Genomic DNA, 11,753 nt, shown 5'->3' with positions numbered 1-11,753 from the left:
TTTTTCACTTAAAAGCCATTATTTTTATTCAAGTTAAATGAAGATCTTTTCATTCTTGAACTCTATAAATAGGACCTAGTACCCAGCCATTTATTCATTCATCAAGCTAAGTTCAGAGGCTGCAAGTTGCTAGGTTATTGTGAGAGTGTAAACACTTGGGTTGGGAATTATAAGCTTAATCATTATAAGCTTACCAAACACTTGGGAAGTAAGGTTTATAACACATTTCGGTTCAAGGTTTAGATTGGTCATAAAAGCATTCAAGGTATTCCAAAAACTCTAGTTCATTTGGTATTATTTTCTTCAAGTTCTTATAGTTTTCTACTCAGCCCCTAACTTTATTCTTTATTCTTGGATAGGAAATCTAAGTTCTTGAACATAAGGTTTTTGGTAAGTATATTCTTGATGGTATAGTTCGTCCATTCTTTTTCATCTCATTCTCTTTAGTATACTCACCCTTTCATTTATGGTTTTTAGGAGTGTTCCAAAGTCCCAAATCTCTTCTCATATCTCGGTATTCTTTTGGTAAGGAAAATAGGATAGGATTCTATATGTTATATTATGTGTTATCTTATAATATATGTGTTATGATTAACCTATGATTTATGTGATGTTACGTATGTTTGTAGACTTGGGCATATGACCTGTATAACTAATAAGCCCCAATAAATTTATGGGCATATGACTTGCTTAGCTAGCAAGCCCCACAAATCTAATGGGCATATGACTTGTTTGTTTATGGGACCCCAAGTAATAATGGCCATTATAGTATGTATGTAACATATGTTTATGATATGTTTTATGTTACATTATGAAATTTATGTATATGGTTTATGTGTTAGATTTTCTTTGTTGGGCATTAGGCTCACTCCTTTTATGTTTATATGTGCAGGAAAATAGCTTTGGTGGCGGGAAAGTTTCTTGGTAGTTTGGGCATGTGTATTGAGGCGGAATGGAATCGAAGGACCGAGAGTTCGATTTGAGGATGAAGGTTCTTTACTTATGGTTTATATGTATTTTTCCGCATTTTACTATGTAATCAATTATGTTATGTTTTTCTTTTAAAACAATGGGATCCCATATCCTACTTAAAGTTTTATGTAGTTTAACATTTGTTTTTTTTCAAATTTTTAATGAAGTAATATTTATTTCCCTTGTAAGTTTTATTAAAGATTAGTCTCTATGTATAGTTATCGTTAATGGTCCAAAGTCTAGAGTAGTTGGGTCATTACATTTTTCCCTTAGCCGAACCCAACTAGAAACCATGTAATTATACCCCAACCTTCCAATTAAATCCCCAAAGTCAATACATTTCTTTCCAGCAACAAAACCTAGCAATTACTAGACTAAAAACTCATCAACACCTTAAAATTCACCCTTCAAACTACTAGGCACACAAACACTTAAACTTCAAACAAAACTATATAATTTCCAAGAACCAAACCAAGTTTTAAGCTCTTACCTCAAAGATAAAATCACCCTAAATTGAATCCCCAACTCAGCCAATCACCCCCTTCAATTTCCTAAGCCTGGCCCTCTAATTTTCCTCAAAAATTCTTCCCAAGCTCCTTGAAACAGAGAGAAAACGAGAGAGAGAGAAAGAATGATGCTACTGAGAGCTTCCTTTTGGTTTCTTAAGTCCTCTCAAAGGTTCCCAGCCAACCAAGACACATATGTGTCCAGAAATGACCAAATTGCCCCTTTCCCTTAGCCTATTCTTCACATGCTCCCAAGGGCAATTTTGTCCTTTGTCTCATACCCCGCTACTCACAATTTACATCCTATAATTCTTGTTACTTCCCATGTTCCCACATGTTTACCAATAATTTCCCATTACCCGCTAATTCCCGGTAATGTACTAATTACTAAAATACCTCCAAGCTCACCCCGACCCGGGTATTAAACCCCATTGTGAATTTTCCGCTAACTTGCTCATCAATATCGCCTCATGTCGAGTAACCCAAATATATCCACATAATAATGTGGTCTCAATCACAAAAACACATATTTGCATTTATACCCTGAACGGGTCAAATTACTAAAATACCTTTCTTATAAGAAACGGGCCACATACACATATTTAATATTCCTAACATGCAAGCATGATTATACAATACTATTATTCACATAATAATACAATTATTGCCTCCCGGCCCCCTAATCCAGGCACTAAGCCACATTAGGAAATTTGGGATGTTACATATTGTATGGAAGGCTTTGGAAGCATTATCCTCTAGTTTTGAGGAAGGTTTGGGTTTGTTCAGGAATTGGTTAGTGAATGGGTATAGCTAATCCTATTCTTGATATTATGAGGAGGAAAGATTGAGACAGAGTAGTTGTATTAGGCATTTGTGGCAGAAGGATGTCGAAAGTGGTAAGATAGCGACAATATATGTCAATGAGTTTGGTGGGTTGATCAATCCACTTTGGGTTATGATACAAATGGGTGTAGCCGGAGATGATGATTCATTTATGAATTAAACTCTGAGATGGGTCGGAGAGTCAGGGCTGCTCCAGTACATGAGATGGTTATCTGTGCTTGGGTAGTAGAGAGGGCCATGCTATTTAAGATATAAGGAATATAGGTGATGATATTCTCGTTCGTGGAATTTAGTAAGGGTGGCTACTCAGTGATTGGAAAAAAGAGAACCCTTGATGGTTCTATGGATCCTGATCTTGACAGGAAGGGGGTTTAGTTCACAGGTTGGCCATCAAGATTGGGATGCCTTGTTACATTCAGAGCCCGAGACTAGTTCCGCAGAAGTGACCAGGGATTTGATAGTCTTTGTTTTTGGTTAGAAAATGAGCTGGAAGAGTTTGGTGCTATGTGTCTCCCAGAGGAGATTCATATATGAAGTACATATTGCAAGGTTGTTATATGAGGGGCCTGAGATATGTGTAATGACCCAACTAATTCTAAGACTTTGGACCACTAAAACTACTTATACATAGACACTATTTTCGAGAAAACATACATAAGAAACATTCACAAACCTTATTAAAAACTCTAAAGTAAATGTTGAAATACATAAATTCGGGGTATGAGATCCCATTGTTTGAAAAATAAAACATAACTTTAACTTAATTAAAATTGTTTACAAAACCAAGTGCGGAAAATACATAGAAACATAATTAAAAAAAATTGAAAATAACGTCGTTCTCGAATCGTTCACGCAGACCATCAAATCCATTCTTCCTCAATACACAACCCCAAGCTGCCATGAATCCTTCCGTCGCCATAACTATTTTCCTGCATACATAAAAAAATAAAGGAATGAGCCTAATGCCCAGCAAGGAAAATCTACTAAAAACATAAAACATACACATAAACTATATCATGAACATATACTATAAACATATGTCATATACTACTACAATGGCCATTATACTACATGGGGCTTGTTAACTAAGCAAGTCATATGCCCAAAAGATTTGTGGGGCTTGCTAGCCAAGCAAGTCATATGCCCATAAATTATTGGGGCTTGCTAGCTAGACAAGTCATATGCCCAAGGTCTATAAACATACTATACATAATGTAACATACAATAACATAAGATAGCATAACATATCATATAAGAATACAAAATTCTATCATATTTTCCTTACCAATACCGGGATATGAGAACAAGGACGGGATTTGGGACACTCCTAAAACCAATAATAAGAAGGTGAGTATTTCTAAAAGAAAAAAGATGATAAAGAAATGAACTGAACCACCAAAATGAAACTTACCGAGAAGAAACGTTAAGTTCAAAGAACTTAAATACCTAACCAAGAATGGAAAACAACGAGTTAGGATCTGAATGAAAACTAAAGAATTAAACTGAAATGAACTTAAGATTAGGAATACCTTTGGATGTACTAGAACCGAACTACACCTCGATATTGGAAACACACTATTTATCTTACTTCCCAAGTGTTTATAAAGCTTAAGATGATAAAGGTTATACCCCAACCTAAGTGTTTAACACTCTATAGTAATCCTAGCAGCTTGAAGGCTCTGAACACAGCTTGAAGAATGAGAGAAATGGCTGGGTACTAGGTCCTATTTATAGAGTTCAAGGTGTGGAAAGATCTTCTTTTAGCTTGAATAAATATAATGAATATTAATTGAAAAATATTTGAATATTCGTTCAACAGAGGCTTAAGACTCGGTCAAAACGTTCAGAGGCTTATCAAGAGGTTGAATGTTTAATTGAGCTCAGTTTCAAAATCATTTAAAAATGTAACCCTAGAGCCGATATATCGTCCACTGTAGGTGATATATCGCCTGGGCTTATATCCCGAGGGTTCGTCGATGCATTTGTTCGAAGTTCACGTATTTTTCGTATTCCCCGTGTGGCGATACATCGGCTCCTAGGCTGCGATATATCAGCATACGTGAATATATTAAACACGTAATTGCACATTTTCAGCATAATTGAATTGATTAATCCGGTTTGACTGAGTAATACGAGATTCCAGCAAGTTCTAGAAGTGTCTAGAGCTTGTAGAAACTTCTATTTTTGAATTATCCACTTAAAATGCTTAAATCATCAAATAAACAAGATTGTGACAAATGTCATGCTCGTAATGGTCTTGGAAGGTTCTATAGTTTTCTAGAACTTTCTTTTATTTAAACTATAGCTAAATCCTTAAATAAACCTACACACGACAAGTGTCATGTTCTTATTAATTCTATCTAAACCTTATAATATAATAAATAACATCTTTATAATCGTCTATATTAATCAAACCTTATGTTATAATTAATGTTCTTAAACTATAGGTTAAACTTATAAAATCTATAAGTGTTGCTACGAGTGTTCAACTAAGTCCCGGCTGGAACCAAAATTCACAGTAACTATCATACTGCTACTGCTGCTGCTACTACAGCTGCTGCTGCTACTGTTGCTGCTACTGCTGCTGCTGCTACTGTTGCTGCTACTGCTGCTGCTGCTCCTACTGCTGGTGGTGCTGCTGCTCCTGCTGGTGGTGGTGGTGGTGCTGCTACTACCATGGATTGTAGGGAATATTACTTGAAGTATAATGACTGGACTGAATGGAAACTAAATTGGTCAGTAAGGATTCAACTGAGTGTACAAGGAATTGTTGGGTACACTTCAGAACTTGGGCATGGGCGGATTCGGTATCAGGGACGTTATGAAGAATGATATTAGTTGGCTTAAGGAATTACTGGTTCACCTGAAGAAGTATGTGACTTAGGAGTGGATTAGACAGAGCATTGTATCACGGGACTCGTTGATATCGCCTGTTAGGGATGAAGAGTTTAAATGCCCTGTTACAAGACAGGACAATGTCTTCAGGAATTGATCATCGATCTGGTTATTACCAGATAAGAATCAAGGAAAGAGACATTTCAGGAATTATTACTTGTACTAAGTGGGGTATAATGGATTAATAGTAAAGGTTCCTAATCGTTTTATACTTCAATGACATGGATAAGTCCGACAAGCAGAGAATATAGAAACGACATGAATGGGTTACATTCAGGTTCATTAGCGATGTGCTGAACTACTCCCCAGCTAGAATCATAATGTGAACGACTACTACACTTATGATATTACGACTGAAGTAGCAAGGTCATAGGTAAGGCTCCAAAAGGTATTAACTTCGTTTTTCAAGGGTATTCAAGGTCAAGCTACAGGAAGGGAAGAGAACAGGTATGAAGAGATTCGATCAGAAGCACATTGAGACCGGTGAACAAGTCAGCCACTACCCAAAGCATCTTTGAAGACAGCTACAACGTAAGGATTTTAGATATGGAATGGTTAGCCAAGTATGAGGCGGTGATGTGTTGCAAGGAAAAGAATAGTAACTCTTGAATTAAAAGGAAGAAATCCTTGCAATAGTTGGCACTGTGTTTATGATATCTGTATTTAGAGCTGGAGATCTACTGTAGAGGAATGCTTAGAACCCTTAGCTAGTGTGATGGACGCTACCTAGGTTGTACCAGTGGGATCAAGACAAACCAGATTAGCCTGTGAGTTTCTGAATAAGTTTTCAAGAGATTTGTCAAGGGTACATCTGCATAAAGGAATAGACTGGTGGTTAGATTGATGTTAGGGATGGAGTCAGACCCAGTGCACTGTATTGAACGCCTTCAGCAAAGCTGCAGGAACCAAAGGCTTAATTATTGAGTAGGATGGTGTTCTTCAAGGTGGATCTTTGATCTGGTTATTACCAGCTAGAGATCAGGGGGAAAGATATGCAGGAAATTGTTTCTATATTAGCGAGGGCACTGGGGGTGTCGAGTCATGTTTTATGAATTTGGTTAAGGCCAAGTTGTTTTTATGAATTAGTTGAACAGAGTATTCAAAGATTATCTGAATTGGATTGGTGATCGTTTTGGTCAACAGTGTTGTGATGTATTGTTGGTTGGAAATTTGCCAAGGTTAAGGAACACCTTTAGAGTAGGAGTTTCTGTGGACGAGCATGATAGTACATGTATTTTGGGATGAGTTTTGAGCCTTTTTACATATCAGAATCAGTTTATGAGTTGCTATGACACCTTAGTGACAGGAAAAAGTAATTGTCTATGCATCATGTTGGTTAAAGGGTCTGACCAAAACTAGAGTAGAGTTTCTAGTGGGCCAGGTGGCCAATTTGATACCTGAGATTATTATCTCATAAAGGATCAAGGAAAGGCAGTTAAGTGAACCACAGATGGAAAGAATTGAAGGCAAAGTCTTAACTGGATTAGCTAGGGATTTTACAGTGTCAGGTATAGGTTATTGTGATATAGTGAGCGTAGTTGGAATCCGATGAGCATTGGGATTAAATGGGAGATTCTGAATGAATATCATATTATCCTCCTATTCTCTTCATTCAGGCGTCAAGGGGATGTAACAAATTTTGAAAGTTTTATATTGATGGCTCGAGATGGAGAGAGACATAATGGAATATAAGACAAATCTCTTAACCTGTTAACAGGTTATAACAAGGTATCAGAAACCAATAAAGTTATTGCAGCCTTTGAGTATGTTATAATGGGAAATAGAAAACATTGCGATGGGCTTCGTAGTGAGCTGCCCAGGACGGTGGTCAGTGTGGTGTAGTTGGGTCATTATAGACCAGTATTTAAGGTGAGTTCAGTTTTGTCAGTAAGGACAAGTTACACAGCTGATCAACATTCAGGTCTCGATGTAAGATAGATAGTATGCCTTCATGGAATTTAAGGTCTATCCTATCAAATGAGGACTTTGTTTTCACTTCCAGTTCTTGAGAGGATTAAGGAAGATGATGAGTGTATAGTTGGAATTTGATACAGTTGATTATTCTCAGACTGATGGTAAATCAGAGAAGGAGAGAGAGTTATCCAGTTATTGGAGGGACACTTTATGAGATGAGATATAATAGAAAATGTATATCACCCATTCGTTGGAATGAGATAAGTGAGATGTTATATTTGGATCCTGAGGTGGTTCAGGGGATCATTAAGATTATTAAAAGGTTAGAGCTTGGAGGCTCACTTTTCAAAGTAAATGGAAAAGCTTTACTGAATTTGAAGCAGGAATATGGAGTTCCAAGTAGAAGATTGTATCTTCCTTAGGATATCACCAAGGAAAAAGGGGTGAGAAGATAAGGGCAAGTTGGGCCCTAGATTATCAAGACCATTTGAATCCTGGAAAGAATCAGTTAGGTTGCCTTTAAGTTAACAATGGTTTTTGCACTGTCAGTTGCACACAGTGTATTATGTACTCCATGTTGAGGACATGGTTTAGAGAAACTCATGTGTTGAGTTATGGGGATCTGCAGCTGAAGATGGAGTTATTCTATGTGGAGTGGCCAGTTCAATTATGAGATAGAAAGAATAAGGTTTTGAGGAACAAAATTGTACCTTGAGTTAAGGTAATGTTTTAGAAACAGTGAGGTCAAGGAATGACCTGGGAAACTGGAATCAGTTGTACGGAATTTATATTCCGGGCAGTTCTAATAAAATTTCGAGGACGAAATTTCTGTAAGGAGGGGATAGTTGTAACGACCCAAATATCCTAATAAGGTTTAGGACCTTCATTAGGAGGCCGGGAGGGCCATAATTGATTTATTGTGCCATTATATGATTATATGCATGTTTATGTGGATCATATTATTATATGATGATAAATGCATGCATATGGGTATATATTTTTTTATGAGGGCATTTTGGTAATTTGGCCCGTTGAGGGCATAATTGTATATTTGTATGCATATTGGTAAGCTATTGTTGAGGCCACATTATAGTGTGGATTTGTTCGAGCTGTTCGACATGAGACGATCTTTGAGTATAAGTTAGCGGTTTGGCAATAACGGGATTTAGTTCGGGGCTCGAGGTGAGTCTCAGGGTAATTTGGTGATTAGAGCGTTGCCGGGAGTTAAGGGGTAACGGGATATGAATTATTGGTATTCGAGAATATTGAGGATAACGGGAATTGGATGGTGCTTATTATGGTTAAGGAGATAGATGCGAAAGGACGATTTTGCCCTTGGTGGCTATTAAGGATTTTAATTAGACTTGAGGGCATTTAGGTCTTTTTACCCTAAAGGATATATATCCATACTTAAACTAGAAAACTGTAGAAGGCTATAGAAAAACAGAGCACCTTTTCCTTCATCAATCGTTCATCATTTCTTCTCATTTTCTTCTTCAATTTTGAAGCTTCTTTTAAGGAATTAAGCTAGGGAATCAAGTGTTGAGGATCTAGGGTATTGTTATATCATTGAAGAGGAGTTCATACCGAGCTTGAGGTAATATTCTAACCATTAGAACTCTGGTTTTCTGCTCTGTTTTATTATTGGGTTCAATTGAGATTTTGGGTTTGAAAGTTTAGCATCCAATGGGGTTTTTGGCAAAGCTTGATTAGGTTATGATGCCTAGGACTAGTATATATGGCATTTGGGTTCAATCGGGGATTTAAATGGTGTTTGGAAGCTTTTGAATCAGGTTGGAAATGGAGGATTCGAAGGAGGAAGAACAGGGCCATGTTTGCCTGGTCCTAGCGCTATAGCCCAAAGGGTAGCGCTACAACGCTAGCCAGGGAAAAATGCCCCTGGTTGTAGCGCTAGGGCGCTAGGGGGGTATTGCTGTGGCACTACCCTATTTTTTCAGATGAATATTTTGGGTGTTTTTAAGGGTTTTTGGCTCGGGGTTTCAATCCTTAAGGCTCAGGATCGAATCTACTCACCATTTGGGTACAATTCGGAGTCCCGAGATTGAGGTTTAGGTTAAGACCCTTTTATTGATATTTTCATTAATTGGATTCCATATTTGGTTATGACTAGGTGACCAATAAGGGATCAAAGGATTGATCATTCTCAAGGGTCGTTCGTAACGTATTTCTCGCTCGAACAAGAGGTAAGAAAACTGCACCCGATTATGTGGTTAGGTTGGGACTAAGTGTTCCCTATATTTGTATGCATTGTTATGTGATTGTGATGAACCATGTGAATATGATGGGACTAAGAGCTCCCTATATTTGTATATGATGTCATGAGATGGTATTATGCCATGGGGACATATGATAAACGACCTAAGAGTATCGGAATCAATATTTGCGCACAGGACGCGGCTCAGCCACTGGAAGCTGAGGACAGCTTATTAATCACTGAGCTCGGTTAAGCTGGCCAGAGTCAGTGGGTATAACACTGGGGGCGACCTCAGTGAGCCGAAGACAGTGGATTAAACAGAGGGTGCGACCTAAGGGCGGTGACCATGAATATTGTGTAATGGTTGTGATAAACTTCTGGTTATGAATGTGATTATTATTGTTAACCTGATGAATATGATATGTTAATTATCTGGATGAGAAGTTGTTGATTTGTCAATTGTTATCACTGAATAGGTGAATGTCATGAATCGCTGAACACTTGGTTATGCTTTGTGGAATATTTGGTTATTGATATTGATCATTCTATGATATTATAGTTTTCTTGATGGGCCTCGGCTCACGGGTTCTACGTGGTGCAGGTAAAGGCAAGGGTATGTTGGATCAACCATGAGTTGGGGAGCTCTGGGGGTGAGGTGTACATTGTCAGCTGCTCGGCTGCCACGATCGAGGGTTTGTACAGGGATGGAAATCTAAAATGTGTATTTTTCCATTAGAGTGGCCTGAGTTATTTATAACTTCTGGAATTTTTGTAAATATGTCATCTAAACCCTGTTTTGAGATTCCATGTATTAAAATGTCATTTTTAATGAAAATAATCTGTTTATGACCAAAACCTTTTATTTCTAATCCGTTGATGACGTTAGATTCACATTTTTTTTTTAAATGACTTGGTTAGCAGGTCTTGCACTATTTTAAACACACATTGTAATGGTCTTGGTTACACAGGGCATTCCAAAATGATTTTCCATCGGAGTTATCAAAATGATTCTTTCCCCCGACCCGTTCTCATTTGAAGATCCATCGATGTAAAGTCTCCACAGCTCGCGGGCTGGGGTTACGACTTCCTCGTTGGTGATTCCCGTAAATTCAAGTATGACATCTGCTAAGGATTGCCCTTTGACCATCGTTCTCAAATGATAAATGATCTTGAATTACTAGAGTTTGACAACCCATTTTAGCAATCTCCTAGATGCCTCAGGTTTCGACAATACTTGCCTCAACGGTTGATCAGTTAATACCTGTACAGGATGTGCTTGGAAGTAAGGTCGGAGCTTTCGAGATGCATGTATCAAGCACAAGGCCAGCTTTTCCATTAATGGATATCTCGACTTTGCCCCTAGTAACCTTTTACTAACATAGTAAAAAAGTTTTCGTACTTTCTTATCCTGCCGAACAAGTACTGTGCTGATTTCACGCTCGGTTGTGGTGAGATATAAGTACATTACTTCCCCTGTGATTGGTTTGGATAAGATTGGTGGTTCGGTGAGGTGATTTTTAAGAGCTTGAAAAGCGAGCTAACACTCATTCGACCATTCAAATTTCTTGCCCTCTCGCAAAAGATTAAAGAATGGAAGGCATCTTTCTATAGATTTCGAGATGAACCTGCTTAAGGTCGCCATTCGTCCAGTTAACTCTGGACATCTTTATGTTTTCGAGGTTAAGGCATATTGATTAATGCCTTGATCTTATCCGAGTTTGCCTCTATGCCTCGAGCATTTACTATGAATCCGAGAAACTTTCCCAAGGATACTCCAAATGAGCATTTTTGCGGGTTAAGTCTCATATTGTACTTCTATAGTATAACAAAGCATTCTGTGAGATCATCAACATGGTTACAGTTATGCTTGGACTTGACCATCATGTCATCCACATAAACCTTCATATTGTTCCTTATTTTCTCGGCAAACATCCTATTCACCAATCTTTGATATGTGGCCCCGACGTTCTTGAGCCCGAAAGGCATCACGTTGTAGCAATACAAACCCTTGTCAGTCATAAAGCTCGTATGTTCTCGATCTAGTGCATGCATGGCTATCTGGTTGTACCGGAATATGCATCCATGAACGACATAATGCTATGTCCTGCGGTAGCATCTATGGGCTGATCAATTCAAGGTAGGGGAAAACAATCCTTTGGGCATGCCTTGTTGAGGTCTGAATAATTAAGGCAACTTTGCCACTTGCCATTAGGCTTCGGAACTAACACCAGATTGACTATCTAATCGGGATAGAAAACATCTTGGATAAACTGATTTGCCTTCAACCTTTTGACCTCTTCTCTTAAGTCTTTCTTCATTTCATCGTCCAGGAGCCTTCTTTTCTGTTGCTTTGGAGGGAAGCTTTTGTCTATCTTGAGTTATAATGTTTGGGCTGATCCTAATCATGT

Source organism: Humulus lupulus, chromosome 1 (assembly GCF_963169125.1).
Source record: "Humulus lupulus chromosome 1, drHumLupu1.1, whole genome shotgun sequence".
In the NCBI taxonomy this organism is placed as follows: domain Eukaryota; kingdom Viridiplantae; phylum Streptophyta; class Magnoliopsida; order Rosales; family Cannabaceae; genus Humulus; species Humulus lupulus.
The sequence above is the reverse complement of the archived record's forward strand: the minus strand, read 5'-3'. Positions refer to the sequence as shown.